Source organism: Coregonus clupeaformis, chromosome 15 (assembly GCF_020615455.1).
Source record: "Coregonus clupeaformis isolate EN_2021a chromosome 15, ASM2061545v1, whole genome shotgun sequence".
NCBI classification, from domain to species: Eukaryota; Metazoa; Chordata; class Actinopteri; order Salmoniformes; family Salmonidae; genus Coregonus; species Coregonus clupeaformis.
Window position 1 is genome coordinate 53,717,203 of NC_059206.1, and position 8,923 is coordinate 53,726,125.

The 8,923-nt window shown below is 42.0% G+C and overlaps 1 long non-coding RNA gene across 1 annotated transcript; it reads right to left on the reverse strand.

Annotated features, from left to right (window-relative positions):
• Positions 1 to 1,376: 1,376 nt before the first annotated feature.
• Positions 1,377 to 8,307, reverse strand: LOC121583392. The gene is made up of 2 exons (XR_006003513.1): positions 8,267 to 8,307; positions 1,377 to 1,542 (listed from the first exon to the last, which is right to left on the reverse strand). It is a non-coding gene; the product is annotated as an uncharacterized LOC121583392 (long non-coding RNA).
• Positions 8,308 to 8,923: the final 616 nt, after the last annotated feature.

An 8,923-nucleotide genomic window follows, 5' to 3' on the forward strand; every position in this document is an offset into this window, starting at 1 on the left:
GGACAGGAAAATGGTCTAATTCACACACTTATCAAGAGAACATCCCTGGTCAACCCTACTGCCTCTGATCTGGCGAACTCACTAAACACATGGTTAGTTTGTAAATGATTACGGGCGACAATTTTTGTACTCATGACTGCATTCTCTACCAAAAAGTTGGTTGGCCCTCTTTGATGTCACAAAGATTGATTGATACATTGCTATGTTTTCATTTATAAAGCCCTTTTACAAAAAGTCCCACTTTACCTAACATCATTAATAAACTTTAGACATACGAGTTACCACACTTATCAAGAGAACATCCCTGGTCAACCCTACTGCCTCTGATCTGGCGAACTCACTAAACACATGGTTAGTTTGTAAATGATGTCTGAGTGTTGGAGCGTGCCCCTGGCTATCCGTAAATTAAAAAAACGAGAAAATGGTGCCATTTGGTTTGCTTAATATAAGGAATTTGAAATGATTTATACTTTTACTTGTATTTTTTAAGTATATTTTAGCAATTACATTTAATTTTGATACTTAAGTATAGTTAAAACCAAATACTTTTAGAATTTTACTCAAGTAGGATTTTACTGGGTGACTCACTTTTACGTGAGTTATTTTCTATTAAGGTATCTTTACTTTTACTCAAGTATGACATTTGGGTACTTTTTCCACCACTGCTCAGTTATCATTTGGCTCTTGTAAATTCTGTAGTTGCCTCTTTAAACATCCTAAGGTCAACATCCCCATAGTGTTCACATATCTCTCATGTAAATGTTGTAGCTACATAAAAATATTTGCAGCAAACAGTAGAATGTTCGCCACAAGTTTCCCAGAATTGTTTGCCAGAAGTTCACAAGTCACTGCAAATTTGCCACAACAGTTTGCCACAAAACTAATTTGCATGTTAAAATATGAGTTAAATTATTTATTTATTTTTATATGAGTTGTTTGCCAGAAGCCTGTTTTTTTGGTAAGGGTCTTTCCCTCCCTCCCTCCCTGTCTGACTGAGTGCTCTCTTCCTGGAGTGTCTCTCAACGAATGCCAAGAAACAAGATGAGAAATCTCCCACTGACGTACTTCCATGTTCTGCTAGTTAGTCAGTCCAAATAAACACAGACAGAGAGAGATAGGGACAGTGGCTGCATCCCAAATAGCACCCCATTCCCTATGTAGTGCACTTTTGCCCCATAGGGCTCTGGTCAAAAGTAGTGTACCATATAGGGAATAGGGTGCCATTTGGAATGCACACAGTCACAGACAGGCAGCAGCCAGATACACTACAACAAAATGGATGCAGTCTGCAAGCGCAATCTTCTACTTCAGGGTGTAGTTATAGAGGCCCTGTTTTTAACTCTGTGAAAGGACTGAACTTTCTCTTTACTCTGATCTCAGATTCCTCCACAGAGAGGGCCTAGTTTATTTCATGTCGTTACCATGGTAGCCATGTGTGTGGTGTCTGTGAGACTTTTGATCTTGGTCTTCTTATCCAAATATGGTCGTAGAGTGCCTGGGCAGGATGTTTTGCTCAGGCCAGGCTCCAGCAAGACCCCTCCACTAGAGACAACAACAAAACAAACCATAATAAACAAACAACAAAATTAGTTTATCAGAGCCAAGGGTAAATTACTCACTGTCCCCCTGCGTGTGTGTCTAAGTGTGTGTGTGTATGTGTGTATACATGCACGCTCCATTTGGGCCATCACTATTTCATGTTGTTGTCCTGTCTGTCCCCTTTAATGCCGACCCAGTCGTATCCTGGCTGTGTTGTGTTTTGGTCTGACCCGTGCTGTCAACCAATCAGGGTCCAAGGTAACCGTCTAGCGCCAGTGCCAGCAGTCAAGCCGTCGCCACGGCGAAGAACATACCATTATAGGATGTGGAGTGATCATAAAGACACAATCACAGGCATTTATATGGCTGTCATATCAGTCTGAATGATGTCATTAACTTGATGACTGTCTGACATACAGCGTCAATAACAGCAGCCTGGCTGGACTGACTTTAAAGATAGATAGCGTAACAGCTATAACAGTTTACAACACAACACCTAGAGAGCGAGAGAGAGAGAGAGAAATAGAGAGAGAAATAGCGAGAGAAAGAGAGGGGTGGGCTGCCCGGCTTGCTGGCTGGGTGGATATCTTGGCTTGGTAGACTGTAATTGTTGTGTTTTTTCATGCAACTTCACAATGGAGCATTGAACAGAACAGTGGAACTCCAAACAGGCATAAAGGTTGACGCCGCCGGTGGGTCACCCCCCGGGCGGGCAGGGCTAGCCGGCGGGCCTGGCAGGGCAGGCACCATATTGCTGGCTAATGATGGTATAAATAGATAAAAAGATAAGAAGCCATAGCAGCGTTAGAAGATTGCCAGAAAGTAATACCCAGGAATGTGCAGATTGCCGAGCCCATAGCCAACCATTAGTAGAGTCATAGTATACATTCATACATTCCCTGTTTTCACAGAAGTGTTTTATTTTTATTTTTATAATGAACATTACCCTTGTTGTTACCACAAGTAATTATTAATGGAGAAGGGATCAAGTGTTCTGAAGCTATATCAAACATTTGATTCTCGTGGCGGTGTGGCGGAGTACATGGGGGAGACAAGGGAAATAGGGAAGGATAGGGGAGACATCTAGAGAGAGACAGGTGAGTGCCCTGGGGTGAGAGGAAGAGAGGAAGAGATGGATGAGAGGAAGAGGGGGATGTCTAGAAGAATGATGTATGTTTGATTTCACAACAGATTTAAACAGAACAATGAGCTAATCCTATTCTCTCAAACCCCAACACACACACTAGCGGCTGGGGTCCCTAAGCGACCACCTATATCGCTTAGAGCCGGCCCTGAGAATCATACACTACCGGTCAAAAGTTTTAGAACACCTGCTCATTCAAGGGTTTTTCTTTATTTTTTATTATTTTCTACATTGTAGAATAATAGTGAAGACATCAAAACTATGAAATAACACATATGGAATCATGTAGTAACTAAAAAAGTGTTAAACAAATATATTTTATATTTGAGATTCTTCAAATAGCCACCCTTTGCCTTGATGACAGCTTTGCACACTCTTGGCATTCTCTCAACCAGCTTCACCTGGAATGCTTTTCCAACAGTCTTGAAGGAGTTCCCACATATGCTGAGCACTTGTTGGCTGCTTTTCCTTCACTCTGCGGTTCGACTCATCCCAAACCATCTCAATTTGGTTGAGGTCGGGGGATTGTGGAGGCCAGGTCATCTGATGCAGCACCCCATCACTCTCCTTCTTGGTAAAATAGCCCTTACACAGCCTGGAGGTGTGTTGGGTCATTGTCCTGTTGAAAAACAAATGATAGTCCCACTAAGCCCAAACCAGATGGGATGGCGTATCGCTGCAGAATACTGTGGTAGCCATGCTGGTTAAGTGTCCCTTGAATTCTAAGTAAATCACAGACAGTGTCACCAGCAAAGCACCCCCACACCATAAAACCTCCTCCTCCATGCTTTACAGTGGGAAATACACATGCAGAGATCATCCGTTCACCCACACCGCATCTCACAAAGACATGGCGGTTGGAACCAAAAGTCTCCTATTTGGACTGCATACCAAAGGACACATTTCCACCAGTCTAATGTCCATTGCTCGCTTTTCTTGGCCCAAGCAAGTCTCTTCTTCTTATTGGTGTCCTTTAGAAGTGGTTTATTTGCAGCAATTCGACCATTAGGGCCTGATTCACACAGTCTCCTCTGAACAGTTGATGTTGAGATGTGTCTGTTACTTGAACTCTGTGAAGCATTTATTTGGGCTGCAATTTCTGAGGCTGGTAACTCTAATGAACTTATCCTCTGCAGCAGAGGTAACTCTGGGTCTTCCATTCCTGTGGTGGTCCTCATGAGAGCCAGTTTCATCATAGTGCTTGATGGTTTTTGCGACTGCACTTGAAGAAACTTTAAAAGTTCTTGACATTTTCCATATTGACTGACCTTCATGTCTTAAAGTAATGATGGACAGTCATTCCTCTTTGCTTACTTGAGCTGTTCTTGCCATAATATGGACTTGGTCTTTTACCAAATAGGGCTATCTTCTGTATACCCCCCCACCTTGTCACAACACAACTGATTGGCTCAAATGCATTAAGAAGGAATGAAATTCCACAAATTAACTTTTAAGAAGGCACACCTGTTAATTGAAATGCATTCCAGGTGACTACCTCATGAAGCTGGTTGAGAGAATGCCAAGAGTGTGCAAAGCTGTCATCAAGGCAAAGGGTGGCTATTTGAAGAATCTCAAATATAAAATATATTTTGATTTGTTTAACCTCTTAAGGATCGGACCCTTTTTTCCCAATTTTTGCCTAAAATGACATACCCAAATCTAGCTGCCTGTAGCTCAGGACCTGAAGCAAGGATATGCATATTCTTGATACCATTTGAAAGGAAACACTTTGAAGTTTGTGGAAATATGAAATTAATGAAGTGAATATAACACATTAGATCTGGTAAAACATGCGTTTTCTATTTAATTTTTTGTTCCATCATCTTTGAAATTCAAGAGAAAGGCCACAATATAATATTGCAGTTCAGGCGTAATTTAGATTTTGGCGACGAGATGGCATCAGAGTGTGTGCAAAGTTTCAGATTGATCCAGCGAAACATTGTAATACTGGACTATTTTGTATAAAGTCTGCCCAAATGTGCCGAATTGGTCAATTGATACATTTTCAAGTACATAACTATAGAGAACATACAAAAATGATATGGTAATACAAAATGTACGTTTACACACAGCTTATACACTCACTTTCACACATCTAGATGGCTGTGTGTGGCGCCAGCGACAGCAAGGGTTCAAACTGTAGAACCCTTGCTGTGGATTTTATCAAACAAAACTATGCTACATTTTATCTCTGTGACCCTCAGGATGACAAATCAGAGCAAGATTATTGAATGTAAGTACATTATTTACCTTCAGAGTTGAATGTATCAAACCAGTTGCCGTGATAAGTTTTTTGTTGTTGTGCACTCTCCTCAAACAATAGCATGGTATTTTTTCACTGTAATAGCTACTGTAAATTGGACAGTGCAGTTAGATTAACAAGAATGTAAGCTTTCTGCCCATATAAGACATGTCTATGTCCTGGAAAGTTTGCTGTTACTTACAACAGTCATGCTAATCACATTAGCGCACTTTAGCTCAACCGTCCCGTATACGGAACACCGATCCCGTAGAGGTTAACACTTTTTTGGTTACTACATGATTCCATATGTGTTATTTCATAGTTTTAATTTCTTCACTATTATTCTACAATGTAAAATAAAGAAAAACCCTTGAATGAGTAGGTGTTCTAAAACTTTTGACCGGTAGTGTATACATATTCATGACGCTAACCGCTAACACTAACACTATGATGCTAAATCAAGCCTGGATCTAAACTAGAAAGCAGTTAGCATGTTAACGGCTAGCTTAGCTCAGACAGTTAGCTTAGTTAGCACTCAGCCAGTTACCATAGTGTAACTGGTGGGATCAAACCGGGGATCTCTCGCACTCTAAGACAACGCCTTAACGATTAGCCTAACCACTGGCATAGTGCAGTTTCTCTGGACCCCTGCAAATTCAGAGTTTGCTCCCCCCTAAAAAACGATCTAATGCTCAGCCACTCACAAAGTAAAGACTACTGATGACTGTCCATGGTTCTGAAATTGCGACGTCTATGCGGCTACCTAGCGATAGGCTATCAGATTATGTGGTGTTAGTGCTTGTAGTAGCCTATAGCTTTGCTTTAATGGATGCTTTTATGTTTCACAAAGCTATAGGCCTACGGTGTCGCAAGCCTGCTATTTAGAATGCTGGCTGGCGGCAATAATGTATTTACCTGTTCTGTAATTAAAGTGGGAAATTCAAACATTGCAGATTTTTAAATGAATTTTCGATGCAACAGCATAATAATCAGTAACCAATTCATTATTTGTCCTGTAGGCCTATAGCCTACCTTAGCCGTCCTCACACTCTCTCGCAGTTGTGCTATGTAAAACCAGTCTATTAATGCCAAATAATACAATCAGTCCACCGTCAAAACAATAGCTTACTAGGGATTGTTTCATTATGCAGACAATGCAGTCTAGCCTACTAGCCTATCTATAGCTATATGCAGTACTTAGCTGGTAGCATAGTACACATTGGAACTCACTGTCGGGGCTATCCATCTCATCACTCAAAGGCTTACCATTGTTCACAGAAGGGGTGTGGGGGTCGCTCTCATGAGCGCCACTGGTTATCAGTTTGGTTTTCTGGAGAGGAGGGATGTCACACTCATTCCATGGAGGGCCGAGTGTCTGCTGGTTTTTGGTTTTTCCTTTCAATTAAGCCCTAGACAACAAGGTGAGGGGAGTTCCTTACTAATTAGTGACCTGAATTCATCAATCATGTACAAGGGAGGAGTGAAAACCCGCAGACACTCGGCCCTCCGTGGAATGAGTTTGACACGTGCACTAGAAGAACTGTCACTATTCTCGAGGCAGAAGAGGAGGAGCAAGGCCACTGTCATTGCCGGGCCCGGGCAGTTAGGTCTCTATCGGGACTGGGACGATGCTAGTGCTAGCTGCTGCATAAGTCGGCCTACTAGCTTCCACCTGCGATCAGTGTGCCAACTCCTCAGTAAGGAAAGTAGCTATTGGCTGTCCTAAAAGTCGCTAGAAGTCGCTAAATGACGTAATCACCTAATTTGCATAATTGGCCATGTGCATGTAATTGTGATGGACGCTGTAGGAGAGAGGAATAACGTTGTGGGAGAGACAAAGAGTGAGTAAAAAACATCCTAAATATGTTTAGAACTACAAATGAACTTTGTAAATGTTTTACATTTACATCCCGCCCTGAATGTAAGCCAGGGCTGGATCAGCCAGCGGCGGCTTCCCGCATGCGTGATTCATTTGCAGTCTAGACGTGGAGGGGTGAACATCTACTGCTCTGACTGCAGCTGGGAGGGACTGCTGCGCGAGGACTGGGCCGCCTGTGAGTGCTTTGGGACGGGGGTGGGGCCTCCAATAACACCAGAAAAAGTTGCTAGATTTGTCGCTAGTCCTTGTGGTTCAAGTGCGACATTTGGGCTTACAAGTCTCAGGCAGGGCTACCTCATCACAAGCACGTGATTCCAAATCACCACCGCTACATTAGCACCCAGCCAGTTAGCTTAGCTCAGCCATTCTTTGCTAAAATGATTTTTTTTTTTACATAAGATGATCCGATTATAAGACTAGGTTAGGGTTAGACCCCCTCGTACTTCTTGAATGCTCCTTCACTAACAGGTTGGTGACATTTAAAATCCCAAACCCCTTGGTTTGATCACTCTAAAGCCAGGCTTGAGTATGCACAATTACCAAAGTGGTAAAAAACTGAAATACAGTTCTTCTGTTGCCAAGCAACTGCATGCCTCAAAGTAGCTGGAATTTAAACAGTGGAAGTGTTCCAATTTTCATGGGGACCATTTTGACGTGGAGTGGATTGGAGTCTGTGTGTGTGCCCCTAGTCAAAAGCTCCTATAGGATTAGTGATTTTTCCAATAGAATTCTATAGGATTCTCACTATCCTATAGGATTTTGTGTCACCTCTATCAAAATCCTATTGGAATCCTACTGGACTATGTTTTTCCTATTAGAAATCAAAAGTAATCCTAATGGATCCTATATGATTCTCACAATCCTATATATGATTTCCTGTCACCTCTATCAAGAATCCTATTGGAATACTATTGGATCCTATAGGTTTTTGTCTCTGTGTCCAGTATGAAGGAAGTTAGAGGTATTTTCATGAGCCAACGCTAACTAGCGTTAGCACAATGACTGGAAGTCTATGGGTATCTGCTAGCAAGCATAATAGAAAAATCCTTTCAGTGTGCTGGAGTGTGGTGTAGCGGTCTAAGCTCCCACCTCTGAACCACATACACCCCCTCAGCCGACTGTCGTTTCCCTTCTATATCTGTCTCCCTATCTGTCCAGTAAAAAAAACAATATACTAACTCTGGTCTCAAAAATACAATTTTAAAAGATTTAAAAAAGAAAACGATTTTGGAACCAGTCCCATAGTCCCAGTTGGCATTAGATAGAACGTCGTGGACCTGCCCACCTGTGGGGAAAACAACCTGTGGTTACCTGTGCTAGCAGCCATGTGAGTGAGTGCTAGCTAGCTACCGACTGGAACATTAAGCTAGCCAAGACCAACAACACAAACAAATTAACTATACAGCTACAAGCAGTGAGTGGAGTTACAAACAGACTATACTAAACAAGTTAAACGTCTTACCTGTGATTAAATGTTTTCCACACACATAGTTACGTAGCCTACTTGGACACCGGGTCCCCACATTTCCCACTCTCCCACGTCGAATAGCCTGAAGCCACAGATCTCTTCTCGCAGGCTCTATTGCGAACCGTAGGTCGGATTTTTAACATGGTTACATGTACATTGAACAACACAGCAGCTGTTCAGCATGTTTTGTTATTTCTGTATAACAAAAAATGTACGACGAAGTTTGCTCTTTTACACTGGGGGTCAATGGGAAAGAATGTTTGTTTTCCCCAATTTGTGGGCGTGGTCGAGAGGAATTCCTTATTATTACGTGAATATCGACTCAGAGTATTGGACTCTTATAGGATTATATCCTTAAAGATTCTATCCTGTAGGACAAAATCCTATAGGATAGTTTCCAACATTTGATAGGATTTTCTTTTGGATTCTAATAGGATTTATTTTATTGGAATCCTATAAGATTTTTTGACTAGAGGTGTGTGCGTGCGTGTGTGTGCGCGCGCGTGTGTGCATGCTGTCTGTCTATAACCATGAGAGAAGACAAGACAAACAGCAGTGAGTGACTGACATGGGCCATCCATCTCCTACAGGGGCTTTACATACAGTGGGGAGAACAAGTATTTGATACACTGCCGATTTTGCAGGTTTTCC